We start from the raw sequence: 26629 nt of genomic DNA on the forward strand, positions 1-26629 counted from the left end.
GGAACACAGCTGTAGCTGTGCGTTGCTTGTAATACTACTGGCAGATGGCCATGGCATTGATGTCATTGCCATGGACTGTACAATAGTGGAGAAGTCAGGTGGGTTGAATCGAATATTAATTTCACATGCAAGGCTATTCAACTTTTAGTACAATGTTCTGGTTTCCTTAATGGTAGAACAGTGCATGCTGGGCGATGTAGCACTGTCAGTCCCTGTACTACCCATGCCATACACAGACAGTGTGCCCCCAGGTGAGTTTAGTTGACATGTGGTATTGCAGAGAGGGGTATTTCGACACTTAGATACAGGGGAGGTGAGTGGGTTAGCTGTTAAGATGGCAAAAGGTGATCAGTAAGCATGCAGCACTTTGCAGTTTGGTGACAGTTATTGTATTGTGACTTACCCAACTCCCCAGGTATTCCTGTCAAGCCATCAGGATGGAAGATGTCTAAGACCTTCTCCCATGATGTGAATTGTGGGGGAGGAGGTGGGGGCCCCCCGCCAGTCTTGAGGATCACCAGCTGGTGCTGGTGGCCATGGAACATACCTTCCCCATGAGGTCCACCTGTTCCTGATGTTCTTCCTTGTGCATGGGTAGCTGCTTACAGAATGCACCCTGTCAACTATTCTTTGCCACAGCTCCATTTTCCTGATGATAGATGTTTCCTGGACTTGTGCTCCAAATAGTTGTGGCGCTAATCTGATGATTGCATCCACCATGACCCTTGATTCATCATCTGTGAAACGGGGATATTTTTGTGGGGACATGGTAGTGGTGGACAAGACAGTGAGGTAGAATAAAATAATATGAAAAATCAGTTGATGAGGAGGTGTGGGTGCTGTGTTGTGAGTTGTTGACCGGTGGTGTCGAATGTGTGGGGTACTAATGTATGTGTTGGGTGTGTTGTACAAGTGTGGGATGAGAAGCTATGTGAAGTCTGTAGCTGTGCCTATTCTATGATTAGTAATGTTTTTGTGCGGCTTCTATCTAGCAGTATATTGCGTTCTGGTTGCAAAGGATTATGGGGTGTGAAAGGATGTGTTTTATAGTGCAGTGTGTAGGTGTGTCGGGTAGGTGTGGATGTGTGTCATGTGTGGGGTTTTCAAACTATCCAATGTGGTGTGGTGTGGTGTGGTGTAGTGTAGTACTGATGTGACTGGCGACTGCTGCGGTTTGCACCGGCATTGGTCTTCCACCATGGAAGAACCGCTATTGTCATTTGTGGGTCGTAATAGGATCTGAGGTTTTTTGTCAGGCTGGCGGGGCTGGTGGTGGGACCGCCTCTTTCCTGCCCCCCAGTGTCCTGGCAGTTTTGGAATTTTTGCTGCATTTTGGCAGACTTCACTGTGTGAGCCATAATACGGTGGTCGGATTACCGCTAACATGGTGGTCTTTTGGCAGCTGCCACTGCAGCGGTCTTACTAAAAGACCGCCAAATTCATAATGAGGCCCTTTATATTTAAAGAGTTAATGGGTACAAAAGGAGCTATCACTGAATTGAGCCTTGCAGCTGCAGACAAGGCCATTACAGAGAAAAATCTGCTCCCACTGCCAATTCTCACAACGTTGCCTCGATCAAAGTCAAAGATCCAATAAGGCAGACTCCAAAAAAGAAAAGAAAACTGGTTGGCTGGACCACTCTACAGACATATAAACATGCAGACTACACAATAGATTCATACATCATCATCAAACAAGAATATTTTGCATATACTTTAGAGTCTGCCTGTCAGAAAGGAATACCTAAGATTCCATCTTCTCTGTATTCCGATATGCCAATATGAATATGCAGCACCTTCCCTCCAAAACATGTTGCCTCTGTAGTTACAAGGACAAGTCCATAGAACATATCTGCCTATGCCCATCGTTACTGGACTTGAGGAAGAAATATCTGAGGACTGCATTCATCGTAGTCAACTGCAGAACCATCTGGGGGGCAACAATGTATTGCTTCTCCTCAAATAGTACCCACTTTTTGGGAAAATTTACAAAAACTATTAGGTCTTACTTACCTTCGCCTTCTGAAACAGGCAAACAGAAACACTGAATGAATATAAGATATAGGAAGCTGGCTATCTATGTAGTGTACCAATATAAGGAGACACTATGCATATAATCCAGGGCGACGCTTAATGGCTGACAGTGCAGAATAATAGCCTTAAAAGCTCACTTTTGTGGTAGTGTGGGTGAAAAGTTAAGCTTATTAGAGGACAGTGTTAATTGTTTAAGGCACACACAGAGTCAGTAAGCGAGACACACACTCAATAAAGCAATCCAACACCAATTTATAAAAAATGCATATGAATTTAGATACCAAGCTCATCAGAATCAGGTAAGTACTTTTCGAGCTATGAATCTTTCTACGTTTCAAAAGTTGACAAAGTGCAATTTCTGGAGTGGTAATGTATCCTATGGAGAAAAACATGTATTGCACTTGGGCACTTGTCAGCGACTTACAGGACTGTTCTTCAGAACTTGAGGTGAGTATGTAGCAAGGTCAAAGGCCACACTAACAGTTCATCTGGGGGTGATCCGGGGTGTCCGAGTGCAGAAGTGTGTTGCAGAGTTGGGTTTCCCATTCATTTAAAAAGAGATTGGTCTGGTTATAAAGAGGCTGCAAGCAGGGACTGGGGAGCCATTCCAGGAGAACCCACAGGGGCTCAACCCTCGAGATGCTTGGGCTGGAGTCACTTGTGGTTGGAGGGGGGCCTGCAAAAAGAAGGTGCAGGTGGTGACTGGAAGTCCAGTTCTGCCCGATCCAAGGATGGGCTTAACAATTGTGGGCACTGTCACCTCCCTTGACTCGGGCTGAGGGGTGCAGTTACAAAGTCACTTAGAGATGTTGAATGGTGACGGTCAGGGACTCACCCTTTGCGATGGGTTCTGCAGCAAGAAGGTCAGCTGGGCCACTCTTGACGTAGGTCTCACAGCCCCTGAGGTCTCTGGACATGCATGTTGGTTTTCCTTGGAGTTGGTGCCCGGACTGGACACAACAAGTCTTGGCCTTTGCAAGGGGTTTGGTTGGTGCTGTGCGGCTCCGGTCGGCCCTGGCATCTCCACAATTGAAGGGAGAACGGATCTGATCTGTATGAGCGTGGTGACCTCTTCCTGTGTGGCTGATGCATCTGTAGTCCTGGTAAGTGGCAGGACGGTGAACTGTACCTTGCTTCTTTGGGGCCTGCGGCTGCACAGGAACAGCTCCTCAACAACAAAGGAAATTCTTTGGTGATTGGCAAAGCACTGGCAGCCCGCCCAGTTTCTTGGAGTCTGCACATTGGCAGGATGAGTCTGTTTCATCCACAATTGTCAGGGTATCAGGCAAGCTGGCATAGTTGGCGGAAAGTCATTTGTTGAACCTCTGTTCTCGGGTCATCACTCCTTCTCTTTGTCCGTCAAAATCTGTAGTCCTGGTATCAGGGAGTCCCCTAAATACTCAAATTAGGGGCACTAAGGGAATTAAAGAGTAGTAGCCAATGTGCTACTTACCTCTGGGGTCCCTAAATCCCCTAGATGACCACTTCTTTTGGGGAATGGGCATCACCCTGTCCCAGAATTCCTAATTCCACCACATACAAGATAATGGCATTTCTAACTTTGTGTTCACCACAGACTGGTCACCCTAGAAGTGTGTCCAGCCTGGCAGTGCAACACGCATCCTACATAATTAATTTTACCACCTGTCCTGGTGCTAAGTGGCCCTCAGGACGGGAGGATGGACCCTGGACTGAGGAGGGCAGGGGTTGCATACCAAAGGCAGCAGGGACTTTGAAGTCTCTGGCCTTGGTATGCAAATTTATTAGCCATCCTGCTGGGGGAGGTGAAAACACCTCATTCCAGAGCAGGCATTGTTTCTGACCCCAGAGAGCAGAGGCTCTCACCTCCAGGGAGTACAAAACTCATTTGTGGTGACAGGCTGGTAGACACCAGTCAGCCAGCACACCAGAGGACTGGTAGCTTCTCTAAGGTGCCCTCTGGGTGCATGTCATAATAAATCCAATACTGGCATCAGTATGGATTTATTAAAATTAGGTATTTGATACCAAATACCACTATGTTCCATGCAGCCATTATATAGCTGGGTCCCTCATGCTTTAAGATGGCTGCCCAGTCACTTGCTAGTCTAGAAATAGCACTACACATCACAGGGGCATATCTGCTCATGTGGAGATGCCCTCACATGTATTACAATGCACCCTGACTTAGGGCTCCCAAGGCATGCGTAGGGGTGACTTACATATAATGCATACAGTGACTTTGGCATGGCACGGCACACAATGAGTGTACCATGTCATGCTTTCACTTAGGGTTTGCACCTTGACACGCAGTCTGCAAAGGCAGGCTGTGTGGAAATATGATTAGGTCCCTAAGGGTGGCATAAGATGTACTACAGCCCTTAGGGAACCTTCTTCAGTACCCATGCTCTAGGTACTAGGGGTACTATTTGCTAGGGAATTGCAGGGGTGCTAAAGTCCTGTGCCAATAGTCAGCAATCAGACATACTTTGTTTCAAGGAAAGAGCACTGGCACTGAGATCTGGTTAGGAGGCCTCAGTGCACTGTCAGAGTCGAACACCAGCATCTAGTAGTTTTAAAAGGGAGCAAAGGGGAGGGGGGAGTCTGCAAAGAAGCTCATTTTCCTACATAAGTGTTCTCTCATTCTCCAAAATATTTAATATTGATGTTTCTTTTAATACTTTATAACTCATCACTGTGTTTTATTATTGTCATTGATATTTTATTATCACTATTATTATCACTATATCTTAAAAGTGCACGTAACATAGATGATAGCAGGGAGTATTAATTCACTGCTCTATTCAGGCAGCAAACGTTTGCTATTTCCCATACCCAATGGTGCTGTTTGGATGTTGCTAATCTAGTTAATGTTTGGGCGTGGAGAGAGGATGCTACCATGGGTATTCGTTCAAGTGATGCTGTGCTCTAGCCCCCATCTGTGTGTTAGAACTTATGTTTAGGTTATGCTTCCTGATAGCCTTGATTTAAGTTGCTGCAGTGTATTATTTACCGACCCTTCCATTAGCAGCTGTGTAGTCATGCTCTCCTTTTCACTTCTAAATCATCCTTGTTCCTTGTTCCCATGATTGCTAACTCTTAGTTGTGGGTTAGCACCAAACTGTGTTTTGTGCCAGTGGCTTATTACCCTAGAACCTTCTATGTGGCAATGCCTTCATCTCCTTAATACTACTGCAACTGATGTATTTGTGAGTCGGGTAGGTGCAACTTTCCTCAGAGGCTGATATCATATGGTCTCCAGAGGCCCAGATGCAGCAGCAAATGTGCAGGCTTGTCATGTGGGTTTGTACTTCACCTCCCTAACTCCTACAATCAATGCTCATGGACTACATTGGCTGTCCATCAATTACAGCACAAATTAGAATGTGTACAATGGGGTGGGGAGTCTTATATTCTCTGAAATAACGTTATGAAAGGTTGGGGAGAGAGGGATGTGTCGGGGCGTTGGTAGGGTGCCTGTAATGTTCTGCGCATTAGGGGCCTAACAGGGAAGTGCTGCAAACATTAAACACGCAGGGAAGTTTACTGCTTTCTGGTCTGCTGAGGACCTCCTCCGACCTTTTTATGAACTCCTGTTCATGTCACAGGCTAAACCAACACACCTCAAAACCCTGGGGAAGAGTAATACACAATCCCTACCTGAGCGTGCGTCATGGGCGTGCCCATGATGAACACAACATTCCTCCTTAACCCAAACAAAACATAACCACAAACAAATATAATGCTTCATCATATTATAACAAAATAAAACTGACATCTAGTCCACCACAAATCCTTGCTGTCTCGTCGAACGGGGTGGTCGAGGACATTGACTGTATCACTCAGTTCCTTGTCTCGGAGGCAGTGAATCCATCGGCATGGACTCAGACGCCTCCTGAGCTAACTCTCCAACTGGTTCAGAATTCAGCACTTCCAAATCCCTTACAGCAGATGAAGGTGAGTTAGTGACACTCATCAAAGGGTTCAGAGATGGGGAACCATTGTTAGAATGATCCACTGTATATTCTCTGTAAGCTTCAACAGAACTAGTCAACTGAGACTCGTTTTCAGTTGCTACCTCAGCACACAAAACAACTTGAAAAACGATATGTTCCTTGTGATGGTCTCCTCATTCTTGGTAGCTGTCACCATGGTGCCCATACGTGCACTCACCACCCAGGGATCTTTTTCAAAAGGCAGCATAAACGTACTCCCACCCGTCTGTTTTTTACAAGAACATAGGGGGTCATTCCGACCCCGTGATGCGGGAGCACCGCCAACAGGCTGGCGGTGCCCCGCAGGGCATTCTGACCGCGGCGGTTTGGCAGCGGTCAGACAAGGAAAACCGGCGGTCTCCCGCCGGTTTTCCGCTGCCCTGGGAATCCCCCATGGTGGCGCAGCTTGCTGCGCCGCCATGGGGGATTCTGACACCCCATACCGCCATCCTGTTCCTGGCGGGTCGCCCGCCAGGAACAGGATGGCGGTATGGGGTGTTGTGGGGCCCCTGGGGGCCCCTGCAGTGCCCATGCCAATGGCATGGGCACTGCAGGGGCCCCCGTAAGAGGGCCCCACTTTGTATTTCAGTGTCTGCTATGCAGACACTGAAATACGCGACGGGTGCCACTGCACCCGTCGCACATACCCACTCCGCCGGCTCCATTCGGAGCCGGCTTCCTCGTGGGGAGGGGTTTCCCGCTGGGCTGGCGGGCGGCCTTCTGGCGGTCGCCCGTCAGCCCAGCGGGAAAGCCAGAATGGCCTCTGCGGTCTTTCGACCGCGGAGCGGCCATATGGCGGCTCCCTCCACATGGGCGGCGACCGCCGCCCGCAGGGGTCAGAATGACCCCCATAGTCCCCAACATGGAGTTCTCTCTTCTGCGCTCTCTGTTTCTATGATACTTTATCATTCTTGTCTTTTCTCTTTGACAGTGCCTCACTTACTCAGTCATGTACTTTGGAAGGCTCATTCACTTGAGGGATGGTATCCCTTACCAGTCGATTCATACACAAAGAATTGGACGTCACTCCAGTGGTGGCATGAGGAGTGAGTTGGTACTCATGTAAAAAGGCATACATGGCACAGCCCACATTTTTACCACATGCAACAGCAATTCTTAACACCATATGAAGGGTCCTCATGAAGGGTTCTGCTTCACCATTCGCCTGGGGCCATCAAGGAGTGATCTTCTTGTGAATGATGCCTGAGACTTCAAATATTCAGCGAACTCCCGGCTGGAGAATGGTGGCCCATTGTCAGTTCGAACTTCATGCAATAGCCCATGAGTGGCCATGACTATTTCCAAACGGGGAATGGTTTGGGAGGCAGTGGTAGACTCCAAGACTTCAACTTCTGAATACTTAGAGAAATCATCAATAATTACCAGCATATGACGTCTATCTGGCAAACTTCCAAATTCTGCACTAGCTCTGAACCTTGCTACAGGATGGATTATCTCAGTGATTATTGGCAGAGGATTCTCAGCTGGGCCAACAGCTTGACACATGGAGCATTGACGCACTGTTTTTTTGACCTGGTCATCTAGTACCAGAAACTACAGTTTACTCCTTAACCTCGACTTCGTTTTGACCATCCCTTGGTGTGAAGAGTGTGCTGACTCCACTACATGACTCTGCAAAGAGGTGGGAATCAAAAGTCTTGGCCCCTCAGCAGTCTTCCTTCAGGAGACACAGCCAGTTCATGTCTGACTTTATGCAATGAGGACAGCGTCATCTGGGCCTCCACAGTTCTACAAGTTGCATGCTGATAAACATTATGCCACTTTACAGAACTCACTGCTGACATCGCTAGCTGAAGGCACTCATCACTATCTGTGGCCATTTTGATTTCATCCATTGAAATAGGCAGTGGTTGCGATCTTTCTACCACCAACCATACATATTCCTCCACTTCATCAGCATCAGCGATCTCACTCAGAGTGGCAGGCCAGGCATGTTGAGACAGATAATCTGCAGGATTAAGAGAGCCAGGTCTGTAGACTACCATGAAATGATAATCCTGCAACCGTAAAATCCACTTCTCTATTCGTGGTGGAAGTTTGGAAAAGGATCCATTAAAAAGAGTTATGAGGGGCTTATGGTCTGTGAGAACGGTGAATGGCTGACCATACAGATAGATGAGAAAATGCCGGCAGCCCCAGTGCACCGCAATGGCCTCCTTTTCAATTTGAGAATAGTGCTGCTCAGTCTCTGTCAACGCACGGCTGGCATATGCCACAAGAGCCCATTCACCATCCAAATGCTTCGGCGCTAAAACTGCACCAATACTAGTGGAGCTGACATCAACCAATAATTCTGAATCTTTATGGAGATCAAAATAAACCAATGTAATATGTTCTGATAAAGCCATCTTGGTGGCTTAGAAAGATGCTTCTTGCTCAGACCCCCATTCCCATATAGCGTTGGATTTTATCAGGTCTCAGAGGGGAGCCATCAAAGTTGTTAAATTCTTAATGAACCGTCCACAGTAATTGATCATGCTCAAAGAACTGCGGACACCAGAAACGTTGGTGGGAGCTGAGGCTGATTGAATGTCCTTGACTTTGGTAGGGTCAGGCATGACTCCTGCCCCAGAGAAACGATATCCAAAAAAACACCACTTCTGTCTGTAAAAATGGACACTCGTCTCGATAAAGGGTAAGGCCGCTTTCTTGAAGTTGTTTAAAAGTTGCTCTCAGATGATGAAGGTGTGATTCTACAGTAGGGGCGTGCACCAAGATGTAATCACAGACATTGATGATTCCTGGCAGTCTATCAAGCACCCCACGAATAACATCTTGAAACACCTCAGTGGCACTAGAGACCCCAAAACTTAGGCGTTTATACCTTCACAGGCCAATGTGGGTGGAAAAAGTTGTTATGACTCCAGATTCAGGATCCAGCAGTAGATGGTGATACCCAGCACGCAGATCCAATTTTGAAAGCCACCTGGATCCAGCTACCTCCGCAACAATGTCATCTACAGTAGGTATTAAGTGACGTTCTCTTTTGATGGCAACATTTGGCAAACGCATGTTGACACAGATCCTCACTTTTCCAGGCTGTTTAGGGTTACAAGCAATCACAGTCGGTGATACTCAGGGCGTGGGACCTTCCAACTTTTCAAGTATGTCAGCTTGCTCAAGGTTCATGAGTTCTGCCTCCACCTTCGGCCGCAGATGGAATGCCACTCGGCGATACTTTAAAACAACCGGTTGTACGGATTTGTCAATATGCAGGTGTACCATGTGGTCTTTTAAACACCCAATTCTTTCAAAAAGTTGTTCAAAATCAGCCAAAAGACTATTAACCATTCCAAGGTGCACACTGAAGGCAAAAGAGATGAGGTTCAGTTGCTCAGCCGTTCTGCTGCTCAGCAACATTTCAGACCAAGCCCTGGTCACAAATATTTTGGTGCGCATCGAATTCTCTTCATGAGAAATGTCTGTTGTAAAAACTCCTGCCAGTGGTAATGGTTGAGACGACCCAAACGCATACACCTGAGTGGATGTTGGTCGCAGCTGGGGCTGTATAGGAAGGGTGTTTAGTACTGATTGCACCAAAATGTTAATAGATGCCCCAGTGTCAACAAAAGCAGGAATCCTATGACCTGCAAGAAAGATGGTGCACTATGGTATTAGTTTCCGAGGGAGCCCTCCAGGCGCAGGGAGTATACAACATGAACAGTTCCTTCCTCGCTGGGGCGTGGCCAAGGACCCGGAGATGGCGCACGCCTGAATTTCTCGCTCCGGAGGGGCCGGCGAGAAAACGTCCGAAAGCGCGCCTTCTCCGGGCCTGTCGAGGTCCGAGCGGAGGGGCTGGGCCGGAGGAAGTGGCCGAGCAAGTGTGGGCCCACGCGACGACCCCGGAGAGTGCCGGGGTGCGAAATTGGCCCGTTGGTGAGCTCGGGAGCTGGAGGCCTGAGCACGCGGCCGAGGCCGCGGCCTCGCGTCGGGCCCCGATCCGACGCGGCGTGAGGGCAGACGGAGCGGGGCGGCGGGGGACCCCGGACGATCCCCCCCCCGCTGCTGCGGAAGTGCCGGAAGGGGCCCGAGAGCCCGAGAGTGGTTGCGCCCAGTCGGGGTGCAGCGAGGCAGCGCTCCTGGAGGCGGACGGCCCCAGGAGAACACGGGAGCCGGCCCGCGATCGAGGTCGTGGCCCCGGGCGGGGCTGAGGACCGAGGCGGCTCGAGGGCGGTCGGCCCGAGGACAGCAGGGGACACCAGAGGAGTCCCCCCGCTGCGGCGGAGTTGCCGGTTGGGGCTGCGATCCGACACGGCGTGAGGGCAGACGGAGCTGGGCGGCGGGGGACCCCGGACGAGTCCCCCCGCGGCTGCGGAAGTGCCGGAAGGGGCCCGAGAGCCCAAGAGTGGTTGCGCCCAGTCGGGGTGCGGCGAGGCAGCGCTCCTGGAGGCGGACGGCCCCAGGAGAATACGGGGGCCGGCCCGCGATCGGGGTTGTGGCCCCGGGCGGGGCTGCGGACCGAGGCGGCTCGAGGGCGGTCGGCCCGAGGACAGCGGGGGACGCCAGAGGAGTCCCCCGCTGCGGCAGAGTTGCCGGTTGGGGCCCGATGGCCCAACTGTAGACATGTCCTGTGGTGCTATTCCTGGACACTGAAAGGATTGGGGACGGCGCGAGGCCGAGAGAGAGAGTCGGAGCAACGCGACGCAGGGGTGACGGTGCGTCCCGGGAGCAAACCGCTAGGCTGTTTGATTGGAGGTGGAGCTCTGGGCCCTGGCAAACACGGAAGAAGCGGAGTAAGTAGAGGAAAATGTACCCTGGTGAACCCCTGTAGACTCTGGTGAGACTGTAGCGGGACTGATGGTCCGTTGGAGTTGGGTGCCGGAGTGGAGCGGCCCGGGTCCGCGTCGACCTGAGACCCCTGGGTGCTGTATTGGAGTCCGGGGCAGGTGGATCTAACTGACAGGAGCAAGCCAGCGGGGCAAAAGGATCAGTCGGTGGAACCGGTGAGTGGCGGATCGCGCCCTGGAGAGCCGGAGACCCCTAAACGAGTAGGACTGGGAACTGTCCAAAGGGAACAGCCCCAGAGGGGTGACTTAGGGTGCCCAGAAGTGTCTTTGGTGCAACAAGGAAAGCAAGTGGGAGGCAAAATGAACAGTTCCTTCCTCCTTATCATCATCCAGATCATTGTCTTACCCCATTGACATTGGCTGTTGGACCAGATTAATTGCTTTGGGTTTTTGCAATTTCTGACATGCAGACGAATGGCACACCTTGGCAAAATGACTAATTTTATTGCAGTTTGAACACTTCTTGCCTTGGCAGGGCAAAGACCTTGATGAGGGAACTGCCCGCCACAAAGTTAGCATGTCTGTGATTTTGTGGCAACCTTTGGCTGAGTTTTCTTTTTGTCCATGGCTGATGTAGTGACTGCATTCACAGGTTCTACCTTGATCTGACTCTGCAGTGCAGCTTCCATATGGGCTGCACGGACCTTTGACAGCTCTTTGGAACGGCCCATCGTGAGAATAATCACCATAGACACGCCAGGTACCTGTAGAATGTTTTCTTGCAGCTTGACAGAGGCACAGCCTTGTATAACTTGCGCACGGATTTTGTCATCCACATCCAGCAAAGTGCAGGTATGTACAAGTTCTTTTAGCCTAGCATAGAACATGTCATCTGACTCTTCAGGGAGTTGTCTGGCTTGCCGCAATGAGAATCTTTCATAGTCTGGGTTCGCTAAAGGTTTTAAATGAGCTGTCCGAGCCCTTTTCAGTGACTAGTATGTTAAAGGTGGGCCTTCCTCCGCTACAGACTTGCCCAATTTATGAATCGTCGCACCCCGTATGTGTAGGAGCATGGGGCGGAGTCTCTCATTGTCCAGCGCCACTGCCGCAAAATAAGTTTCCAGCCTATGCACTCATTCTTTCCACCTCACAGCCTGTGCAGAAGGGAGGGCCCTCAACAATAAACGGCTCAAGGGCACGGATGGATGACATAGCACTGTTGAACAGTAAAACATTGGCTAATGAAGGACAAAACCTGTGTACTAGGCGTTTGTGTCGTGTGTGATATTGAAATAGCCCAACTGCCCTTTCCTGGTGATCAGCAGCAGACAATACATATTTGAGAGCAGTCACTGAGTCTCCCTTTGTACTTCCGGCAGTATTTACATTAAATTCTTGTTAAAGTGATGGGTTTTTTTCTGTTTGTATTTCTTAATAGTTCTTTTAATCCCAAGCTGGTAGAAATGTGTGCTCCTCCACGTGTCTTGTTGGGGCTAGCCAAGCATCATGAGCGGCTTGCCGGTGCCTGGAGCTGCCCTCCTCCACCGCTGGAGAGTCACAACGCTCCTCACCTCGCCAGCACGGTTGTCCTAGGAACCCAGGGGAGAAGGCCATAGCATCTTGTGCATGCTCCAATGCACAGCGGGTTTATCTCGCACCGCGGCACGCATCAGCAGAAGCAGGCTGATTAGAATACAACGTTGTGCTCAGGAAACAGCCCCCGGGCCAGACCGCCGACAGGAATCAACACGGGTGGGCCGCCTGATGAAAGCAACCGCCCCGGGTCTAGAGGCAGCACACCACGGCAACTAGAAAGTACCTGGCCAGGCAGGCAGGCACGAGAATGGGCAGCACAGCATGGGGTACACGCACAAAGCATAGCGCCACCACCCTCGTCTCTAATTTGTAATGTTCTGCGCATTAGGGGCCTAGCAGGGCAGCGCTGCAAACATTAAATATGCAGAGACGTTAACCGCTTTCTGGTCTGCCAAGGGACCACCTCTGACCATTTTATTAACTCCTGTTCATGTCACAGACTAAACCAACACACCTCAAAACCCCAGAGAAGAATAATACACCCTGTCTCCCCAAGCGTGCGTCATGGGCGTGCCCATGACAAAACACAACAGTGCCCTGGTAAAAAGTGATCTATGAGAACTAGATGGAAGAGATCAAGCAAGATGAAGATTGTGAGGAAAGTGAGGGTGGGGTATCAGTGTACAAGGCTTCTGAAGAGTGTGAGAAGATCGTGATGTGCAGGAAATTGAAGCTATGTGGGGCTGGTTGGAAAAACCTTTAGACCACATAGTCCCATATTTTGAGTTGGGAGAGCAGAATTACCGCTTCCGAGTGGGTAGATTTTTCCACACCTGTTATTTCTGGATGTGAGAGAATGTAACTACATAGTTACTGGGTCACATGCAAATTTGCTGTATTTAAATCTGCTCCAGTACTATGCAGTTTGTAATAAGGGCCACAGTGTCCTATTACTTACTGGTAATCTTCATTATTCCTGGTCCTGTTGTCCTCATCCCATTCATCACGTTATGGAGAAAACTATCTCCACAACAGAAAAAAAAGAACACGAGGGATGCTGGGTCCTCCCCCCCCCAGCCCTTTAGTACATAAACCATACTTACCCAGCATTCCACCTGGAATACCAAGCCCCAGAACAGAAGGCCTACCATACGGGTGGGAAGACTGGGGTGTGATGGATGGGACAAGGACAACAGGACCAGGGGTAATGAATATTACTGGGAAGTAATAGGACATTACCCCGGACCCTCAAGTCCTCTTACACTTCATCACAGTATGAAGAATACCCAAGCAGTTAAAACCGGCCTTCTGAGAACCGGACTCCACAGACAAAAAAAACACAAAAGAGAGACCATAAACAAATACAGTAACCCTAAACAGTGCTTTATTAAGGAAAGAAAACACACAAATAAAGTCAAGAACAGACCGCTCTTAGAATCCCCAGGCCAAAGATAGTGTCAATACTCAAAATATTCTGTAACTGATAATGCCTGACAAAAGTATTAGAGGAAGCCCAGGTAGCAGCCCGATAACTCTCATGGATGGACACCCCCTGCAGTTCAGCCCAGGTGGCTGCCACCCTCGTGTAGATGTAGACCTGCCCTGGACCACAGCAGGATGAGGGACTCCTGACACAGAATAGGCCAGCCCAATAGTCTGCTTGATCAAATGGGCAACAGAAACAGAAGAGTCCTTCTCACTCCGAGATGCAGCCCCAAAAGAAACAAAGAGAGATTTTAATCTTCGGAAAACCTCTGTACGATACAAATGCAATCATAAAACCCTCTTCACGTCCAGCAAAGACCAGTCCAGGTCAGAGGCCTCACCAACCTCAGACCCTAAAGCAGGTAAAACAACCTTCTGTGAACAATGAAACTGGGAAGGGACAAAGGAAGAGTCCACACGCAAAACCATCCCATCCTCTGTGAAGGAGAAGAAAGGTTCCCTGGCCATGAGGGCACTCAGCTCCCGAAGATGCTGGGCCAAAATCACAGCGACAAAAAAACCGACCTTAAAAGTAACAAATTTTATATCAGCCCCCTCCAGAGGCCCAAAAGGAGCCGAAACCAAACTCCTCAAAACCAAAGACAAATCGTAAAAGGGAAAAGAAGGCTTCATCACAGGACACTCCAGTGAAAAACTCCTGAGCAAGCGAACCACCAAATCATCCACATCCTGCAGATTACCCCAAGGAGACTGGAAAGCCTTGAGCGCAACCCCCTGTACATGCAAAATGGATACAGTCAACCTCTTCTCAAACCCTTCCCATAAAAACTAAAGGACCACGGGCAGTCAACAGTCCAAAGGAGAGACCCCCACTGGCTCATATCTGTTCAGAAAATTTCCCCAGTGGCGAGTATAAGACTGAAGAGTAGCAGATTTCCTGGAGCACTGGACAGCCATAGCTAGATGCCGGGGCAAGCCACTGTTCTGGAGACCCCAACTCTCAACTTCCACACCGACAGCCACAGCCTCTGGAGGCCCAGAGAGGGAGGCGACCAGAGAGGAAACGAAGAAGATGGAATCAACCATGGCCCCGCGACTGCCAACCACTTGAGAGTGGGAAACCAGGATCTCTTGGGCCAAAAAGGAACCACCAAAATCACCACCCAATCTTCCCTCCTCAATTGAGCCAGAAACTGGCCAATCAGTGCCACTGGTGGAAAAGCATACAACAAGCGATTTGGCCAGGGATTGACAGGACATCCCCCCCATGCGCTCTCCTGTGGAAACTAGACACAAAAGTGAGGAACCTGTGCATTCAGTCGGGAAGAAAATAGATCCAGGAAGTGAACACCAAACCTCCTGCAAACCTGCCCAAACACTACCATCAAGAGAGACAGTTCCTGGGTAGAAGGAAAAATCTGGCTTAGGGCATCCACGACCCCATTGCCCACTCCCCGAATATACACCGCTCTGAGGGAAAGGGGATGCAACTCCCCCCAGTCAAACAAAGGCAGCACCACAGCATTGAGGGACCTAGAACGAATAACCCCTTGATTGCACAAATAAGCCTCTGTCACTTAGTTGTCGGACTGCACAACCAGATGGCGACCCTTGAGAGAGTGACCAAACCTCATGACTGCTCTAACTATAGCCATCAATTCCCTCCTATTGGAGGTCCTGTGGCCCTCCTGAAATGACAATCGGAAATGAATGGACTGATCCCCCATGGTGGCTCCCCACCTCAGAGAAATGGCGTCCGTGGTGAGAACCAAGAGTGGATACAGCTGAAAAGGAACCCTACCCCCACAAAAGATTGTCTTTGCTGGACTATCACCTCAAGTCCTTCCATATTGCCTGAGACACTGGAGCTTGTAACTCAAAATCCTCCAAGCGAGGATCCCACAGAGGCAGCAGATGAACCCACAAAGGGCGAAGATGAAATTGTGCCCATGGACCGTTAATACTGCTGCTGCCATGAAACCCAAGAGACAAAGCCATGTCTGAACTGAGGTCGCAGGACTGGGTATCAGAGCTTTGGCCAGGGACCTTATAGCCAGAGTCCAGGGAGGAGGTCAGAACACTCTGTTGATGTCCGTGTGAAACCTGGCCCCTATAAAAGTCAGATCCTGAGATGGTACCAACTGGACCTTGGCCAAATTGGTCAAAACCCATGATCCTGAAGTGCAGAACACACAATCTGAAAGTTCAGCAGAAGATCTATCAGTGACGGGCATCCAGGAGCCAATCGTCCAGATAAGGATACAGGAGGCACCCTTGAAGACGAAGTGGGGCCACTAGTGGCACCACCACATTGGTGAACACCCGTGGCGCAGGGTGGAGACCAAATGGCAGCATTTCAAACTGAAAATGCACCCTCTTGAAACCGAACCTCAGAAACTGTTGAGATGGTGGATGGACTGGCACATAATAGTATGCATCCTGCAGATGAAGAGTGCACATGTAATGGCCCTGCATCACCAGAGGAATTTTTTTTTTGAAAGTCTCAATCTTGAAAGGCGCATGATGGGTGAATTTGTTCAGATCCTTCAAATCCATCACCAGGTGGAACCCCCGTGTTGCCTTTGCCACCAGAAAAATAATTGAGTAGGACCCCGAACCCTGTTCCAGAGGGGGCACCACCCAAACAGCCTGTTTCTGTACCAGGGGAAGAAGTCCTTCTTGAAGGGCCACCTGTTTATCCTGCCGGGATGGCTCAGAGTGGGACGCGCCCTCAGAGTAAGGAGGATATTCCCCAAACTCTATCCTGTAGCCGTGTTGAACCACATCCAACACCCAGATGTCTAAAGTAGACCCTAGCCAGGCCTGGGAAACAGCCGAGGATGGCGCCCTACCACCAGATCCTGTTCTCTCACATAGTCAGGAACGCTGCTCTAGAGGGGGAGATTTGGGCTTCTGTTCCTCCCTCTGCGGGCAGGAAACTCTCCATGAGCTCTCACAAACTGTCTCCTCTGGGGCTAATGTGGGGATGACTAGCATCTGAAGAATGGATTTAAGGGATGAAGAATGTTTCTTCTCTTTGAAGAGTTTGTGAAGGCTGGTCTCCAGCTCAGTACTAAACAACTCAGAACCCTGAAAAGGCAAACTTAATGCCGAAGACTTCTGGGCAGCACCTGTTCTCCAATCTCTCAGTACCAGATTGCGACGGGCTGCCACACATGCACCCTTGGCCAAAGCAGAAACACGTACCTCATCAAATGAGATGTCCGACAGAAACTCCACCTGACGTTTGATCATGTCCGGAACTCTAGAGCAATCAGAAGACTCATCCAAACCCTTATACAGAGTCTTGGGGGCATATTTATACTCCGTTTGAGCCGAATTTGCGTCGTTTTTTTTAACGCAAATTCGGCGCAAAACTAACGCCATATTTATACTTTGGCGTTAGACGCGTCTAGCGCCAAAGTATGAGGAAAGAGCGTCATTTTTTTGCGTGAACGCCTTCCTTGCGTTAATGAGATGCAAGGTAGGCGTTCCCGTCTAAAAAAATGACTGCGACGCAAATGCGTCGTATTTATACTCCCGGGCAAAAATCACGCCCGGGAGTGGGCGGGGCAAAAAACCCCGCATTTGCGCTGGATTTTAGCGCCTGGGTCAGGGCAGGCGTTAAGGGACCTGTGGGCTCAAAATGAGCCCATAGCTGCCCTCCCATGCCCCCAGGGACCCCCCCTGCCACCCTTGCCCACCCCAGGAGGACACCCAAGGATGGAGGGACCCATCCCAGGGACATTCAGGTAAGTTCAGATAAGTATAATTTTTTGTTTTTTTTAAAAAAAAAATTGGCATAGGGGGGCCTGATTTGTGCCCCCCTACATGCCTCAATGCCCAATGGCCATGCCCAGGGGACATAAGTCCCCTGGGCATGGCCATTGGGCAAGGGGGCATGACTCCTGTCTTTACTAAGACAGGAGTCATGTAAATGGCGTCTGGGCGTCGTTAAAAATGGCGCAAATCGGGTGGAGGCGATTTTTTGGCGTCAACCTGACTTGCACCATTTTAAGACGCCCTAACGCCATTTTCCCCAACGCCGGCGCTGCCTGGTGTACGTGGTTTTTTTCCACGCACACCAGGCAGCGCCGGTCTGCTAGCGCCGGCTAACGCCATTCAATAAATACGGCGCCCGCATGGCGCTTCAGAATGGCGTTAGCCGGCGCAAAACTTTTTGACGCTAAACTGCGTTAGCGCAGTTTAGCGTCAAAAAGTATAAATACGGGCCTTGAGGTCTGAGACAAGGGACTGAGACACATAAGTTCCACATATCCCAGCCCAAAGGGTCAGATGAGCACCAGAGTACACCTTTTTCAAGGAAGCATCCACCTTCCTGTCTACAGGATCCCTGAGAACTGCCTCTTCAGCCAAAGAAGTACACCCAACCAGACTGGCCACAAAAGAATCCACCAGGATCGACTAAGCAAAGTCTGACTGCATATTATGCAAGGGATACAGTTTAGACATAAAACAAGGCCTCTATATCTTATCTGGGTTGCGCCATTCCCTATGAAGCACATCACAAATGCAGGAATGAACTGGCACATAAACAGGGGTTGAAATCTGAAACTGGCATAACACGACTGAAGAGGAAGATTCAGGAACCTCCTCCTCTTTAAAGCCCTTTTTTTTCACATAACATAGTGCACCAGCAGGCAACAGGTCTTTAGCGATGTACTTCCCCATAAGATCCTCAGGGCCCAGGCCCTCCTCCTCTGAGCCACAAGGAAAGACAGCCTCAGGAAGAACTTTACGCTTGCCCTCTGCCCCCATCTTCAGCAGAGTCTTTTAATGAGGCACTTAATGCCGGCTGCCTCCTCCCTAGGTTTGCTCAGGCTGGAAGGGGAACGAGACCAGGGTGGAGAAAAGGAAGAGGACAATGAGGAAGACACCTCCAATTGCTTCCGTTTATGTGCATGCTTCCCCATGGCAGGCAAGTACAGCAGCAGACACGATGTAGGCATGCCACAAAATCAGGAAGAAGAAACAGGAAATAAAAAACAATGGCGCTGAGCGGTACTCGTACCAGGTGCCCCACACCACATTAATATACCTCTGGATGCCAAGGAGAGGCACACATAATGTGGGCAGTAGAATCAAGCCAACAGCGCATGCCCAGAACACCATCCGTCCAAAGAAGAAGTCAGGCAAGCCCCTGGCTTCCTGCCTTCTCCGCTTGTCTCCCAACAGCCCACCCAGCTGGGAGGAGCGCTCTTGGGCACAATGCCCCTCACTGCCGGGGTACTGAGATAAAGGCCTGAGCTCCTACCTCAACCGGGCAAATAACTGCACCCCCCAGCAAACCTGGCAGACTGGGGGAAGCCACTGGAGCAGCTGCCCAAGCCCAGCAGGGATGACTCCCTCAAGTCTTCAGTTCCCATTCGTGGGAAGACAGAAACAACAACAGGTGGAACGCTGGGTAAGTATGGTTTATGCACTAAGGGGGGGGATTGGAGGACCCAGCATTCCTTGTGTTCTTTTTTTCTGTTCTGGAGACAGTTATCTCCATGTCGTGATGAAGGGGATGAGGACTTGAGGGAACAGTGTGCAATAGTGTGAGATACATCTTGAGGTTTTTGAGAAACCTTATGCTTTAGAGGTAAGTGGATCTTACTGTTGAAATAGACATGGGTGCTGAAGTGCAGTGTAGCATTAATATAGACTGTATGAAGAACAATTACCTCCACCTAAATGAACCAAAAACAGAAATCCTGATGGCAGGCAAGCTAACAACAAGTGGCTTATTCATATAGCCAGGTGGACTAAATGACCCCCATCTTCCAATCAATCAGTAGGAAACCGCAGGATCTGGTTTGACCAAGACCTTTCCTTGAAACATCAGATCACAGCATTAGTCAAAAGTAGTGGCCAACAGTTCACGATGACCAGAGCGATCATCCCTTTTCTCCAGCATAGACACAGGATAGAAATCATCATGTCATCGATCTCATCTTCTTTCTATCACTGCAACGTAGTGCTCACAAGTGCACATAAAAAAGGACCTCAAATTATTTAGACGATACAAAATCAACCAACCAGAATCTGCCTCAATATGAAGAAATCCAAGCACATCACGCAAGCCCAAAAATCCCCCACTGGTTGCTTGCTTACCAAATTCAAACTCCTGTGCATGATCTTCAAATCACAGGAGGGATAATTTCTAAAATATCTGTACAATCTAACTTTGCTGTACAGATAGAATTGTGACCTCTGCTAAAGCAACACAGAATTTAATTGGAGAGCGAGCAGATTCAGAAGACAAGTTGTGTGCCAGTGGAACTTACTGAATCCACACCTAAGGCATTTATTGACCCTGATGTCCTTCAAGAGAAACCTGAAAACCACCCTCATCAACGATGTGCATGCCATGTGTTACAAGTATTGGGACCACCCCACTCTCTAACTAGAAGGCAAGGCCTTTGTAAGTACTTGTTATAAGCAGCATATGCTACAAATTTGCTCTTGATTCACTGGAGCATTCAATCCCATTCTTCTAGCGGTGATCACATGAGAAGACCAGTTCTAATGCTATGAGGTGGTAACATGCTAAAAGCCAGGGCACTGCAAATCAATAAAATAAATAACCGAGTGTCTTGGCTTCATAGTGAACAGACATAGTAACTTTGGAACTTCACAGTTGCCTTTATAGCGAAGGCACTCAATTATTCTCAGTATTCAGGGATGCTGAGATCTAGTCAAATCAGCAGGAGTGTTCGGATCCAGGGGTTCTGGATGTGTCTACTTTGGATTCAGCTGTAATGTTTGGTGGAAAATTGGGATAGCCAGGAAAGTAATGGGGAGTACTTTTTTTTGCTTCGGCTGGAAGGTGGTACCTGTAGGGATGGATAAGCGTGACAATCAATAAGTGACATGAAGAGGTGTAAGTGGGTTCATAGGAGAATGTGAACATTTAAAAGAATGACAGTGGGCCTGGTGTGATGATGAGATGATGGGAGGATAGATGAATAGAAGGAGGTTTCCAAACCATGTGCCATGGAAGGGTAATAAAAGAGGAAGGGTAAAAAAACATTTTACACACATAGCACGGATGGATATAAGGAGAAGCTATCAATGAATAAATCTGGATGGTATATAGGATGGGATGAGATAAGAGTGTGACGTAGGGAGAGATAAGTGAGAATAAGCGTGCACTGGTACAGGAAGGAGGCATTGGGTGGAATAACGGAGGGAGGAATGTGAGAAAGGGAGGAGGGAGTGGGTGAGAGGAGTGAGGACAGGTGGGAGAGTAAGGGAAATAAAAGTGTGATGGAGGGGAAAGGAATGTGGTGGATGGAGAGCTGTTATGGTGGGTTCTGGGTAGTATATGTGTAGCTAGAGGTGGCAATGGGTGAGAGGGAGAGGTTTGATGGAGGAGTGTTAGGGAGATGGCATGTTTGTGTCTATGGTGGGGCTATAATAGGGTGAAGAAAATGATGGGGAGTGATGGGAATTGGCAAGATATGTGTGAAAGTGGGTGAGTAGAATGCAGGTAATGGGGCTGCTATGAGAGGGAGGAGATGCTGTATGTAGGAGAATGGGTATTGAGAGGGCGTTAAGAAGGAGAAACGGAAAGTGAGGGGACAATAAAGGAGATGAGGTTTGACTAGCGTGAATGCAGAGACTTGAACAAGGGTAGAAGAAAGAAAAGGACATTTAAGCTGGATCGACATGAGAGGGGTGATCAGGAAAAGTAAGGGGTGGACAGGTGTTGGTCTCTGCCCATTGACTTCTAGTCTGATTTTCTTCACTCCCCACTTAAAATCCCGCCCACGCTATCTCCCAAGATTGTTCAAGGAGTTGCAGAAGTGATACCAGCTGCTGCTTGACCTAGAAAGGTACATCACATCACAGTTCTTTAGCTCTTATTACATCACAGGGAGAGTTGGCCCAGGGCGCAAGAGGAAGTGAAGTACATGGATCTCTAATGATAAAAATGTTTTCAAAATAATATACCAGTGGTGCAAATTCCAAAGACATCTGCACACAAATGACCAGGGCAATTGAAGGATACATTTTGTGCTCTGTCTAGATGTTCTTAGATTTCTCGGAAATGTATTAATTGCAATTAAAATGTGAGTAGTCAATGGGTGAAGATAAATGATCACGCAATGTCCGTATGTTTCTTTTTTGAGGAAGCACCACCTACTCTCGTTGCCACTCACGGCGCACACATCGTCTCATCCACAATGATCTTGATGAAAGAGAAATGATGCATTATCTCCAAGAAGTATTCTTTGTTTGATTTGCCTCGGCACTACTGACAGATGAGAAAATGTTATGAAACATCTCCCTGAGCTTCACCAGGTCGGAGAGTAATACAAAAGCAGAGAAGAAGGCGAGGAGAGGGTGTGTGTCCAGGAGCAGCCATGGGGCATAGAGCGGCTTTTCTAGCTATGTTCATCTGTCTCTCTACATGCATTTCTTCACCTCTCTCTTCTCCATAACTCTTGCGATTTGTCGGTCTCTCCCACCTTTTTACTCTTTCTTCCTCCCCATCACACTCTCTCTCCATTTTTCACACTCCCCACTTTGATCTCGCATTCGTTTACTCTCTCTCTCTCTATCTGGTTTGTTGCCTTACCTACTCATCCTCTTTCTACATATCTGTAACCCGTCTACCTCTCTCGCTACCCCTCTCCGTCTTTACTTTAATATGTGTCTCTCTACCTTATCCCCTTGCTTTCTCTTTGAATCCGTAACTTATGTTGCTTGTTATTTATAACCTTTTATCACTTACTTTCCCTCTGATTTCATTTCTTTGTATAACTCTGTTTCTGTCTTTAACTCCGTAGAGTGATATAATGTCTACCATTCTGATCACACTACACCCTAAACCCTGGCTGTCATCCCTGGACTCTGCAGTGCCCGGGGCAGGAGGGCTGCACAAAAGCCTCCCAGTTGCCGGCTGCACTGGTGAGCAGCGTAGGGGCGTGCAAAGCAAGCCTCCGGGCTAGGGCGGTATCTTTACGACAATGACAGGAAAAGGAGGTAAAAATTACTGAAATGAGTCATTTTTTCCTATTAGAAATATCAATCTAAAATAGCAAACACATTAAGAAATCTCTTAGGAAGATTTTGAAAATTATTTCAGTTGTTTCTGAAAGCCTGTTAAAGCAAAGTGAGGGGAAACTGTCATGCTTAAAAAAGAATATCAAGTAGTTTACACAAATTCTTATTCATTTACTTACTCTTGGCCGCTGGAGGATTTCAGAAGATAAGCAAATGGACTTTATTGTTTTCTGAGAAAAGTGGCAAACCTCCCCCCTTTCCCCCACCGACAAAACACCGGTCAACCAGTCCCAGGTCTTTAAAAAGACTTTGAATACTGGGCATTTTAACGTCACATTTATGAGGTGTACAAGAGAAACAAAAAGTCCCAGAATACAAAGTACTACTGACTGAAACCAGAGCCAGATGTCACACATGCCGTGGGACACTTAGGAGCTCTGTTTGTGGAAGTTGTTGAGGATTGTTTGTGCACTCGGAGTGATGCTAAGGAGCATATTTAAGAGCCCTTAGCGCTACCATAGAGAATTTTTTTTGATGCTAAAGTGGCTTTTCTGCCACACCATACTTACAAAGTTGTGCAATGCATACATTGCGCCATCTTGCAACCCCTTGTGCCACATTATGACTGCCCTGGGGTGAGAGGGTGGCTGTTCCGGCTCCAGGAGGCCTGCAAGAATGGCGCAGTGAAATTTAAAAGATTTCACTGCGCCATTTTTGCCATCATTTTTAATTCCTGCTCAGAGCAGGCGTTAAAATGATGCTCCCATGGTAACCTATGCTGGCCTTGCACTGTGCTGCACTGGCATAATTATTTTTTTACACTAGTGTAGCAAAGCGCTGCAATAGCAATCGAAAATGTTGACAGAAATTTGCTAATGACTGCCATGGTGCACTGTATTATAAGCACGGTGCAGCCATGGTGTTATTAGGTGCTGGTAGGGGGCGCAAGAAAAGTGGCGAAGACAGCTAATGCACCACTTTTTCATAAAAAACTAACTTTAAGAAAAGGTTGTCCGGTTCTCAATTACAGAACGGAACTTTCTGTAAAAGTTCTGTAACCTAGAACCTCCCAGCGGGCCCCATACTTGTGCATTGCTAGCTTCAGTACTCACTGTGAGAGAATCCAGAACTCCACATTTACTTTGGGAGCTGTTGTATGAAGAAGAGTAGGGTCCCAATGCAAGACCTTCCTACCCCATCCACCCCTCTTTAAAACTTAAAGGAATCATATGACTTTGGTCTTCACGCCTGATAGCTCAACATGCTGCAGCCTCCGCACGCATCGACTCAATGCAAATTATATCTCCGCTCGCACAGTGTGCACTGGTGACATGTGAGCTGTCTGAAAGAAAGGAATCATTTATATGATGTGGTAGGGACTACCTAGCCTTTGAGATGCTTTTCTGATTTACGAACTGAAAAGCACCTTCCATCATTCAAGCCAGTTCACTGGTGCAGGCTTCCTTGACGAAGGCCACAGGCAGCCTAACGGTTATAGCAAGCCAAAGCTCAGAGGTCACAGAGAAAACTTCTGGCCACCCCTAAATGACATTCATGGACATGGCAAATGGAAACAAGCATTTGCAATGCAACGGGTCATGTATTTGCTCATGTTAGAGCTGATAGCGTTGTAAACTCCTAACCCGACTTTTCGGCAAAAGTGCATTTATGTAGGTAACCCGAAAAAGTGAAATTAACTGTGTAAAGCGCTCGACTTCTGCCAAGAGAAATCGCACTAGTAAAATAGAGAAAGAGTAGTCCACGAGCCAGACAGAAAACAGCGAGCCTCGCATTTTTTCTGTACTTGGTCAATGCTCTCGAGAAGGGCTAGCCACCGGAAAAGGCATGACGCATGCATGCCTTCGACTAATGAAAGCAAGCAGATTTTAATAGGCAAGCCCACGACCCAATGAAAAACACTGATGTGAGGTCGACAGGGCTCCGAGCCCTTTTCTAATACCTAAAGCGTCTCGCTGCGATATGCATGCGCGAGCGCATGCAACGCAGGCTCGACCCTAAAAACTGAAAGCACTCATTACAAGGTTGTGGCAGCTCTTTGCCGCACAGCTGGGGTCTACCAGCACAGGAAGGCCCGGACAGACCACTGACACAAGTCCTTGTAATTCTTTCTTCCGTTTCAGATGCAGTCCAGTCCAGTGAAACACACCGAACCCTGGAACCTGGAGGCTATGGATAGTCACGCTTGGTGGGCCCTGGAGCGTGGAATGCGTCGAAGGGAGCTTGCTATGCCACAGTTGACTTGATGAGACAACCTGAAAAAAATCAAGTTTCAATTGTGTACAGTCACCAGCGAGATGAACTGGGTGCAACAGCTATTTTCCAGAGAGAAGACAGAAATATTCCAAAGCTGTTTTTGTTTTCTAACAGACAAATGTTGCTGTTTTTGTAAACTGAGGACAGAGGTCGCAAGGACGGTGCTGTGGGAAACAAGGGAAAAGAATGTAATCACTAATAGGACACATGGCGACCCTTAAATGAGATCCATGTAAATGTCTGAAGGAAATCTAAATCCTTCATTGTGGATTTGTCTACATCTCCTGCATGATGTGTTACTCGTAAAATAACACAACTAATATTATCAAATTCAAAATCAACATAAGCCACCGCCATGTACCTCTTTCTAAATATCATTCATTATACCCAGAGCTAGATAGGAAAACAGTTTCCTGGTAGCTCTCGAACCCATAATCCGGCCTCGTTTTACTAGCAGGTAGCTAGGTAGAAAAGTTTGCCAGTGAATCTAATAATATTAATAATGAAAATGCATAGGAAATGAAATTGATTTTGTTCTTAAACATATTAACTTTGAATGATTAATTTGCTGGTAACTTTGGCATGGAGTCTTGCATGCCATAAACCTCGGCACGTTCGAGAGATGGGGTGATGGGGGCGCAAGGGTTGTATGTCCTAGGCAATCATTAGACAAATTCTACCTGGAATCATGTGTGAGTTATTGCCTACTCTGTTGTGTGTTTTTTAATACAATGTGGTGCTACCATTCAATTAGAACGCACAAACAAGGAATTATATATGACACACGCGTGCTGTGTCTGGAGAGGACTCGGTATGGTTCACTTTAGTTACTCATTGTTTGCAATTTCCTTAAAAGGCCTACTTCTGTCTGAGTCAGGGCCGGTTTTAGGGAGGTGCGACCGGTGCAGCCGCACTGGGCGCTGACCTGGAGAAGGGGCACTGACCTCAGGGGGACACTCTGTTTAGCAACAATGTATGATTAAAAAGCGCCTGTCGCAAAGTTCCTCGTGCGTCCAGCTTTCGGGCAGCAATCACAATGTTAAGATAAGCTTTAAATTAATGTTTCTGATAGAGGGAGAAATCAGAGATTTGTCTAGTGGCAGTTTTGGTTCTCCATAAAGTAGCTCAGAAGGTTAATTTGCCTGCTGCAAAGAACAGATCTGTATTTCACGTGGATAGCTGAGTGGATTAGTAAAGCCAGACTAAACTAGCACTATAAAACAAATGTAATGAATGTGATAATGGGGGCTATGGAGAGATGAAGGGGACTTTTGCTGAGTGTCAGTGAGGGAATCTGAGGAGGTCATGAGGGGAAGGGGCGCCAAAAAAAGATTCTCGCACTGGGCGCCACCAGCACAAAAGCCGCCCTTGGTCTGAGTCAGCCCTGTGGCAGAGCTAGGGCTGCTCTGTATAGGTAGACAGAGATACAGAGGAACATGAATTGAAACCGCCTGATAAGCTCTGCCGCTAACATTCAGTCTGCCAGTATCCGTCTGTTGTGTTTCCAGTTTATTTAGTCTTCCACTTCATGGTTTACCTCAGAACACGCTGCGTGCCCCTGTAACGCTATCTTGTATAATAAATGTACACATATTTGGCACA

The sequence above is a fragment of the Pleurodeles waltl genome, chromosome 6 (genome assembly GCF_031143425.1).
Source record: "Pleurodeles waltl isolate 20211129_DDA chromosome 6, aPleWal1.hap1.20221129, whole genome shotgun sequence".
NCBI classification, from domain to species: Eukaryota; Metazoa; Chordata; class Amphibia; order Caudata; family Salamandridae; genus Pleurodeles; species Pleurodeles waltl.